General features: G+C 33.9%; 2 long non-coding RNA genes across 2 annotated transcripts; one reads left to right on the top strand and one right to left on the bottom strand.

Annotated features, from left to right (window-relative positions):
* Nucleotides 1–2709: 2709 nt before the first annotated feature.
* On the top strand, nucleotides 2710–3817 carry LOC103330591 (uncharacterized). The gene is made up of 3 exons (XR_016124467.1): nucleotides 2710–2876; nucleotides 2986–3053; nucleotides 3252–3817. It is a non-coding gene; the product is annotated as an uncharacterized LOC103330591 (long non-coding RNA).
* A 2121-nt stretch (nucleotides 3818–5938) lies between these two features.
* On the bottom strand, nucleotides 5939–6762 carry LOC148920306 (uncharacterized). The gene is made up of 3 exons (XR_016124468.1): nucleotides 6580–6762; nucleotides 6449–6507; nucleotides 5939–6322 (listed from the first exon to the last, which is right to left on the bottom strand). It is a non-coding gene; the product is annotated as an uncharacterized LOC148920306 (long non-coding RNA).
* Between the last annotated feature and the right edge of the window lie 3954 nt (nucleotides 6763–10716).

Below are 10716 nucleotides of genomic sequence, written 5' to 3'. Positions count from 1 at the left end.
TCTGCCACTGTGTATGTGTGTATATACATGCATATACATATATAATAATAAAAATATAGGGAGTTTCACTAAAACACTCAAAATGGGGGCTGAAATTATAAAAAAACCCAACATCCAAAACACTTTATAAACACACCCAAAACCCATCATTACACACACTCAAAACTCATTTATAAACACACCCAAAAAATATACAATTGTTGATTTTGAGGTTAATTTTGGGTGTGTTTCTATGTTTCAATAGTGTTTGGGTTTTTTTTATAAATACATATTTAGGATTGGGTTTATTTATAAATTTGTAAAAAATATGTGTACATACATATGTATATTGTATGTGATAAAATATATAATATATGTAATATGTATAATATGAGTATATATGTGTATATATATGTATATTACAGTATATGTGTATATATATAATATAATAATAATAATAATATACTTGTATATGCATATGTATATTATATATATTATATAAAATATATGTCATAGATGTGTGTGTGTATATATATATATATTATAATATAAAATATATGGGTATATTATAATAATATATATGTTATTATTATTACAATATAATATATAGATGTTATACATTGGTGAGCATATGACTAGTTAATCCTTTCCTTCCATATGGGTTTATTAGTCCCCTCCTAATAAGGTGTTTTTAGTGGGCCCAGTATTAGCAATCCCATTTAAGAGTAGGATTAGATGAAACAAACATGAGACTAAATTTAGTCCAAGCCAGTCCATGTCAATCCTGTGTAACAAACGACCCCTACATGTTGAAATTTCAAGTTCTCTCTATTGTCTAAATTTTAGGTTTTAAACTTCAGATTTAGAATCTAATTTTTGAACACGAAAAAGCGAATTTACACCATAAATAATCCATTATAGACATGATTGAGAAAAAAAGTAGATATTAAATGTTATTCAAACAGTGTGGTATCTTGTGGAGTGGTTCAACTTACACAAAGTGGTATTAAATGTGGTATGCCTTGCATTGCTCATATGTATATTTAGTGAGATTCTATCTACATGACATCCATACGAATTAGACACGTTGATTGACAATTAAACTATCTTAACTTTTTCTCTCAATCATGTCTATAATGGATATATACTCACTATTGATGCTCATAACCTCACATTTATTTATTATTTGTTTTGCAAATGAGCTATTAGATTTCTAAAGGGTTGAACAAGCGATGGGTGAGCTAATGTTTAACAAATTTTTTTTTTAATACAAGCCATCATTTTTAGAAAAAAAAAAAAAAAAGCATGATAGGAACCCCTTTATTAAAGATAGAAGTAAAAACAGTCTCTATAAAATGCTATTGCGGCACGGATAACTTAAAACCATGCGTAAAATCCCTCCACCATTTTCACTAAAGGCATGAATAACTTAGGGCCGGTTTGGGATTGCTATCACTTTTTAAAAAGGCTGCTTCTACTGTGCTTTGAAAATAATGAACTGTAAAGTAAAGCAGTTCCATGTTTGGTAAACAATTTTTTTAAAGTGCTGTTAGTATAAAAAACAGTGTCAAAATCGTTTGGTAAACTTTAATATAAAAATGTTGTAACTATGGATAATGACTAAAAGGGACATGATGTTGTTGATAAATTTTAATATAAAACTATTATAACTGTTGATAATGACTAAAACAGACATGAAAGTGTTATGTACTAACTATGTGGTGGTGGTGGCAGTGATGGTAATGGAAGTGGTGGGCGTGGTATAGGTGGAGGTGGAGTTGGTGGTTGTGGTGGGTGGTGGAGGAGTTGGTGGTTGTGGCAATGGAGGTAGAGGTGGTGGGTGGTTGTGGTGGTGGAAGTGGTAGAGGTGGAGGTGAAGGTGGTGGTGGTGGTGGTGGAGGTGGCGACGGTAGTGGTGGTGGTGATGGAGGAGGAGGTGGGATTGGTAGTGATGGAGGTGGTGGTCGATGATGTGATTTATAAAAATTAATGATGGTATTATGGGAATTGGAAAAATTCATTAAAGGCTATTATGTGCTTCTTGTGAAAGCAACTTTCAAAAGCAACCTCTAAGTGAAATGAAGTTGTTCATACCGTAAACGGAGTGGTTGGAACATTGGAAAAAACAGCTTCTTGTGAAATAATTCTAAAGTTATTTATTATCTATTTAACATGTGAAATGAAGTTACTGAAAAAGACAACAATGTACAATGTATACATATTTTATGTGGAACTAGCCTCTGAACACCAAAAATAAAACTCAAAGTTATATACAACAAACCCCAACTCATAGGGAAGAAAATAGATTTATGGATGGAATCAAATATGCAGTATTTATAGACAAAAGTATTCGGTTATTGCGGAAAAATCAATATACTTCTAATGTCTTATCTATTATTATTTACAAATTACAAAACAATTAGACCATATGAATTGAGGTTGCTAATTGGGGTTACTTCATGTGCAATGTTGTCCTATATCCAAAAATACATGCAGGTAGTGCTGGCTCTATCCGTTTCCTAGTCAGCTACGATAACAGTTTCATGGGCCCCCTGTGGCCAATCACTGTGCCTGAGATATGTGGAGTGACACAATCAGAGCCTGCCAAGTGTAATACATTTGTTGGCATATTTTAGGTGACTAATTTGTCTGCCCTACCTACCCACCACGCACGCAGCCACTATATATTTCTTATGATGTACAGGGGGCCGTCAAGCAGTAGTAGCTCGTAGTTAGGGTTTTCTTTTGTTTTGCTTTGTTCTTGAGAGAAAATGGTGGAGAACCAAGCCACCCTTCACTTAATAAATCAGAAGAAGAGAGTCAAATATAAACACCACTTTTCCGTTCAGGTCATGAGTCATGCAAATTTACATCGGATCGGTGATTTACCAGAAAATGTAGGTCTCTATCTCTGTCTCACAATCTCGAAACTCCACTCTCCTTCTCTCTCTCGCTCTACCTCTCTTGATACTAACAACTTGATTGTGTGGATTCTTTTTTGTGCAGAAGGAGAGGCAGTTTGCAACAGACCGATGAGTTGAGTGCTACTCTAGCTAGAAGCCTCAAAATTAATGGTATTCCTGAGCTTAATTATTTGCTTAATTTATTCAGAATTATAAGAATATGTTCTATCAGTTTATTTTACTGATCTCTGCACATCTATAATCAAATTGAGATGCCGTTTTTGTATTTAATTTGAGGAGACTATTATGTTAATATGATGACTAAAAATTGTGGGTCTTATAATCTAAATTGAATTGTGTGTATTTTAGGACCTCCAAGCAAACTTTGTGTGGAGCTCTGGCATCCAGCATTTGGCATCCAGCTTAACCTGTTGTGTTTCCACATAGGCAGCGATAGGTAGGACTTGGCTTTGCGATGGTCGGTTCATTTCCCTTCCCAGTACATAATTGGCAACCTTGGAAGGTGGCATCAGAGGCCAAATGCTTAATGTGGCATCAGATCGTCAAATGCTTAATATGGCATAGACTGGATGATGTTGTTTATGGGATTACGCGCCTGTCAAACTGCTCTTCGATCTGCGATCTGTTGTTATACATCATATGGTGTAATTTTTCTCACCTAGCTACCCCGTGTAAATTAGCTGGTACAGAATTATGGACGTAATTGGCCTGACCCATACCCCCAGTTCAAGGAGGCCTGGGGTGTCGAATTAATGCAGGCTCTACTCTCCTCGTAGAGAAGTATGGACGTTCTTCAAAGCTAGTTGGGGCTTCTTTGTTTGATCTTGTTCTTGAGAATAAAATGGAGAAAATTCAAGTGTACTTTTCCTAAATGAAAAGATAGTCAAATACAAAGACCAGTATTCTTTCTTTCAGATCATGAATCATACTAATTTAATTACATCAAATTGGTGATTTAACACAAAACTGTAAAACTCTTTCAGTGTCGTGGACAAATGAAGACCCTTGGATGGATTGTGTATACAAGATTTCTTCAAATGCACCTGCAGCACTGCATAGGTTCACAATCCATCGTTATAACATCTTTGCATAATAAAATGTACTGATATATAGGCATCATATGTATATTATATATATAGGGTTTAGGGTTTACATATGTTCTTTGTATACAGAATCAAACTTCTACATATAACGGAATGGAGCTATTAATACTTGTTCAAAAAATCGTTAGATTGTTAGTTGACCGTTGTGTATCAACGAATAGAGCACTACTACATGAGAAATTATAGAATATTATGGTATAGTATGGTCATGTGGTATATCTTGTATACGCGTTATAATATGGGTGGACGATAAGGTTTATTTTCCCTCTTTTAGGGAATAGTATCAATAAATATCCACTTATATTATAACACTTGTACAACATGTACCACGTGACTATACTAAGGTGAGCATGGTGCGATGCAGATGCGGTATTGAGCCGATCACATACCGATACCGAAAATTTGAATCGGTATGGTGCGATGCGGTATTATAGTTTGCGAAATTGATGCCGTGCCGTACCGTGCAAATCGCATCATCTCGATATCGGTACGGTATCGGTACCATTTCGGTACCAAAATGATACAACTAAAAAATGAACTAATTCAATATTCAACACCAAAATAAGTGATGCCTAAGTTACAAATTCAAAGATTCAACATATTCAATATCCATCAACATTTTCAATATTCAATATCTATTAACATATTCAATATCCAAATCCTAATCAACATATTCAATATCCAAATCAACCAAATCAATATTTATCCATCAACATATTCATCAAATCCAAATGGTTAAAACTCATGCATTATGGCTTACAATCAAAAAGAGTTAAACTTATGCCTTATGGCTTACAAAAATACAAACACAATCCAAACATAAATGACAAAAGCGTTTGAGAAATTGAAAGGCAAGCGAGAGACAGAGAGCGAGAGAATGAAAAAAATAATTTATATTTCAATAGAGTACTATTCGGTACGGTACGGTATTGACCGGTATCAAAATCTTGATACCGCTACCATACCATACTCGATTGGTATGACGGTAGCGGTACCGAATATCTATCGGTACCAAATGAAACGGTATGAAATCGGTGCGATGCAGTGCGGTTAGAATGCAGGTTTGGTATTTCGGTTTAAGATGCCCACCCCTAGACTATACTATCGTAGTATTCTATAATCACTCCTAATACACGTCCACGCTGCAAATTTACTTACAAGCCGTTGGTCCTTAAACAATTGTAGATTATTACAGCATGCTCACATATTTTCAAAAGAGTTTACATCACAATCAGGTAAGGAAGAGAGCCAGCCAAATGTGTGCTTCTTAATCCACACAAATAATCTAAGTAGATTTTACAGCAAAACAAGCGTAGAAATGAGCAACATTATTCCAAATACGTGCCCTCCATAGACATGTCCATTGTTAATTTTAGATACAATTAATAGCCCCCCTTCTAACAATAGCCACAGCACATCTACATTTGGCATGACAATGTCCTTGGCATGGATATTGCTCTAAAGAGACGATGATTCCCTTGTACAAAATATATAAAGAAAATATTGGTCCACTTCTCTATGCTGTGGGAGTATACAACACGTCTTAATCGTCTCTTATAGTGAGAGTCATTTATCTGTTAGCTTCCACTCCTCCCTCCTCACCGCACCTCCATCACATGCACATATATATGTGAGTTTGAGCTTCTTCTAAAGAAAAGGATTCGACAGAAACTCAAGCAGAGAAGTAGATACGTCGTCCCGTAGAACGCAATAGCCTGTGAGCAATTCCATTCCATTAACGAGAAGCAAATACGAAATACCATAATGTTCAGTACATTGAATGTGTGAATGAAGGAAATACCAATTTTGAAACTACCATACCATACTATCTTTAAAGAACGTACCAAGTTTTAGGTCGAGCAACTGCGTAAAAAATAAATAAATTCAGACAATTTCACATTAATAGAAAATTTACAAACATCTGGTAAATCATTGATTCGGCAATTTCAATCTGATTCTAAATAAGAATAAATAAATAAATTCAATTACACATTGTGAACTTTTAGCTAGCAAAATTACTATAATTACACATTGCACAGTACTAAATGTGCAAGCCACAAGTATTGACAACTCATATCTGCTTCAATTGAACAAATCCAAACTGCAAATTCCAGGACCAACATCTTTATGGAAGACTATTTGGGCGCCTGTATTGCCACTTGCTATTCCCTCATGATCATCCTCTTTACATTTACATCCAAAGGAGAAATATGGGGATTTTGCGGCATCATTGTACTTCCAAAGCATCAATAGTTCTCACTGATGAGCTCTTTCTAAAAGGCATCCCTTTCTTCATCTGGCACACCCTCTCATTGTCTGTATCAATTTATACCAAATTTTCATTATACAGCAAACAATTCTAAATTCACATATTCAAAATTCTTATAACATATGCTCAAACACTAAAATCAACGCATCTGAATAAGTAAAAACTAATTGTACCGTTAATTTCGAGGCCGATGATTATGGCATCCGCCACTGTATTGCAGAACGCCCTCCTCCTGTACCAAGAATTAATCCTTCAGTCACATTATGCAACTGTATAGAATATATACATATAGAGAGAGGCTTACAGTTTCTGGTAAATCATTGATTCGATGTAAATTGACCTGATCCATGATCTCCACGGAAAAGTAGTCTTTGTATTTGACTTTCTTCTGATGTAAGAAGAGAAGGATGCTTTGATTTTCCTCCATTTTTTTTTTCTCAAGAAGAAAGCCAAACAGAAGAAACCCTAACTAGCTTGGAAGAGCCGTTTTTCTGTATGAGAGGTACTGCGCTCATTTGACAACCACACCTACCTCATAACAAATTTATAATGGGCGTTTAGGTCAGACAAGCCCACCACCACATTGCCAACAACTAAGTTATACATGGCGGCCTCTTATTTGTCACCTCCACGTATCTCAGGCACACTGATTGGCTAGCAGGTCATCAAACAATATCCCTAATGTTTATATTTTCAACTATCTCTTTTTAAATGAGGATAACATAAAAATAATTATAGAAAATAAACCACATATGTAATATCACATCTCTAATATACAGGTGTGACTCATATTTGAAAACCCTCCCTCTATTAGAGATATGGTATAATAATGTAGTCTCGAGTTTTATTTGGAATAATGAAAAAGTACATTGGCATTCACTCGAGTGTGGGTCGAGAGGCCAGCTATCCGATTATAAAAACACATGCACCTAGCAGCCATGAGCGTAAGGAACTACCAAGTCGAAACATTTCACAAAAACTTCGTGCATTGCATGTGTTAATTAGAATGCCGTGATTTTAACTATGGAGTTTGATAAAGTTTATTAACCATCTCGTTGAATTTCTGTATTTAATATCGGTGTATTTATACATTTTAAAAATTACAGTTTGCTACAATAACGTGAGTGATGCAGTTTTCTACAATTATAGTAATAACTTATCATTTCTCCAAGTTTAACAAAATTCGTTGGTTTTTTCAAGATATAAAAGGCAATAAAAATGGTAAATGGCAACAAAATAACCAACTTGCACATTATAGTATTTGGTACTATAATAAATTTATTGCCTATAATTCTTTAAAAAGAAATGTACCAAAATATATAATATCATGTACTGGGAGCGGATCTGTTGTCCTTAATTTGGTGTCACCTCTCTAATTATTCAACACGCAAAGGGTTAACTCTATTAACTTTTTTATTTGGTATTTAAAAATATAAAAAAAAACCAAAATGCCAAAGGTGCTTACGAGTCCCCAATAACTTCTTTTATTTCCTGAATTCGACAATCATGAGTCTTCTCAAAACCCTCAATATTGCCTTCAATGGCCAAAGTCAATTCCCACGAGCGCAAATGTTGTGATGCATTTGGCCGTGTCTACATGGACATGAATATCTTAGTTGCGGAGAGCTTTTTGCTATTAAAAAGGGGACATTGTTGAGTTAAACATCTGTTAAGTTATATAAGATGTGTTGAATAATTAGAGAGGGGATACCAAATTGGGGACAACACATCCGCTCCCGTACAAATTTTCACACTTTTTTTTGGGAAGGATTTCACACAATTTTTATATATTTATCTTCAGGGGTGGAGATTGTATCCTTGTTTTCCTTTAAAGAATAATTTTTTATTTTATTTTATTTTTTCTTTTCGAAAAAGCTACTGATCAAAGTCCTCTCCCTCAAAAGAAAGAAATACTTCAAGTTTTCTGCAATAGCATAAATTGAAACATGGTTAACCTAGCAATTTTGTTACAGAATGCATTAAGAGGGTTTCCATATGTTTTTGGGCGTAACATGCGACTTCCAATGGAGTTAATTTGATCGTCCATTTTGGTTTGGACCGGTTTTTCCATACTAAGAACTCGAACAATAACCAATCCAAAACGGTCATATATGGGTTTTGAGCTTATGTTGAATTTACATATCAACACGGTTTTTTTTCGGGTTTGTTTCAACTCTAATCGTTTCATCAGTTTAGTTCAAATCAAATGTTCACCTTTAGCGTGCCATGAGGGTTGGTGGTCAGGGAAGGGGGGTGGCTATGTGAGGCTTACATGGTTTTGCATTTTTTTAAATAGTAATTATAGAATTTAAAATGAGAGAAATTGATGTGCTAGAATTTGTAAAGTTTTTTGTTTGGATAACATATTTAAACTTGAACGTACATGGAATTTCTGGATATTTTTTTTTTAATTATTTATCAAAACAGGGAATTGGTTTATGTCAAGTCCATTTCTTTTAAAAAAAATTATATTAAAAAAAAGAAGCAAAAATTCCTCTATAATTTAGGCTCCACGTGTCAAACATAGGTATAAATATGATAAAAGAGGACCCCATATAAGGCGCCACGTGTCAACACAAGCTTATTTCTCTAAAAAAAATTAAAAAAACATAGCATAGCCGTGCGGCTATACTACTTTTTTTAAAGAAAAAATAAAATCCCTCTATCATTTAGGCTCCATGTGTCAAAGAGAGGTATAAATATGAAAAAAGGACCCCTTATAAGGTGCCACGTGTAAACAGAAGCATATTTCTTTCAAAAAAATTAAAAACAAGGAGTCTAGCCGTGCGGCTATATATATATATTCTTTTTTTTTTTTTTTGAAAAAGAAGAATCCCTATATAATTTAGGCTCCACGTGTCAAAGATAGGTATAAATATGGAAAAAAAAGGATCCCTTATAAGGCGCCACGTGTCAACTTTAAAACATAGTATAGCCGAGCGGCTATACTATTATTTTTACAGAAAAAAAAATCCCTCTATCATTTAGTCACCACGTGTCAAAGAGAGGTATAATATGAAAAAAAAAAAAAGGACCCCTTATAAGTGCCATGTGTAAACAGAAGCATATTTCTTTTTTAAAAAAAATTTAAAACAAGGAGTATAGCCGTACGGCTATACACTTTTTTTTATAAAAAAAAGAAAAAAGAAAAATCCCTCTATAATTTAGGCTCCACGTGTCAAAGATAGGTATAAATATGAAAAAACAGGACCCCTTATAAGGCGTCATGCCTTTGTATTCTATACAAAATTTAAAACATGAGTATAGCCGTCCGGCTATCTACGATTTTGAAACATAAAATCCATATTTCTTTAAAATTATAAAAGGAGTATAGTCGATGCGGCTATACCTTTTTTTTTGAAAAACAAAATCCCTCTATAATTTAGGCTCCAAGCGTGTCAAGATCGTTGTAAATATGGACCCTTAGAAGGTGCCACGAGTCAACACAAGTGCTTTCTTTAAAACAATTTTTAAAAGAAAGAAGGCTATACTTCTTTTTTTTAAACAAGAAAAATCCATCTATAATTTAGGCTCCGGCGTGCGAAGTATAAATATGAAAAGGACCCATATACTTTTTTTTGGGAAAAAATGTCTATAATTTAGGATCCACCATTCAAAAGATAGGTATATATATGAAAAGAGGACCCTTATAAAGAAGCATGGTGTCAACACAAGTCTATTTTCTAAAAGATTGAAAACATAGTCAACGTGCAGCTATACTAATTTTTTTTAAAAGAAAAATTAACCCTCTATCATTTGGGCTCCACATGTCAAAGAGAGGTATAAATATGATAAAAAGGACCCCTTATAAGATGCCACATGTCAACACAAGTCCATTTCTTTAAAATAAAAAAATTAAAAACAAGGAGTATAGCCAAATGTAGGCTATCGTGTTTTTTCAAGAAAATCCCTCTGTAATTTAGGCTCCACGTGTCAAAGATAGGTATAAAAATGAAAAAGAGGACCCCTTATAAGGCGCCATGTGTCCACACAAGTCCTTTTCTTTAAAAAAAATTAAAAAACATAGTAAAGAAGTTCAGCTATACTATTTTTTGAAGAAAAAATAAAGTCCCTCTATCATTTAGGCCACATGTCAACGAGAGGTATAAATATTTATAAAAATTTAAGAAAAAAAGTTATATAAGGTGCACAACAAGTCAACACTAGTGCTTTTTTTAAGAAAAAGAAAATCCATCTATGATTTTAGACTCAAAATTGTAAAGATAGGAATAAATAAAATCCCTCTCTATAATTTAGGCTCCACGTGTCAAGATAGATATGATTATGAAAAAAGGACCCCTTATGTGTATCGCATTAATGTCAACACAAGTTCATTTCTTAAAATTAAAACAAAGTATAACCGACCAGCTATACATTTTTAAAAGAAAAATCCCTCTCTAATTTAGGCTCACATGTCAAAGATAGGGGTAAATATGAAAAA

This window comes from Prunus mume, linkage group LG2, assembly GCF_029339155.1.
Source record: "Prunus mume cultivar Tortuosa linkage group LG2, ASM2933915v1, whole genome shotgun sequence".
NCBI classification, from domain to species: Eukaryota; Viridiplantae; Streptophyta; class Magnoliopsida; order Rosales; family Rosaceae; genus Prunus; species Prunus mume.
Note: the sequence above shows the minus strand (reverse complement) of the source record. Positions and strands in the feature narration are given on the sequence as shown.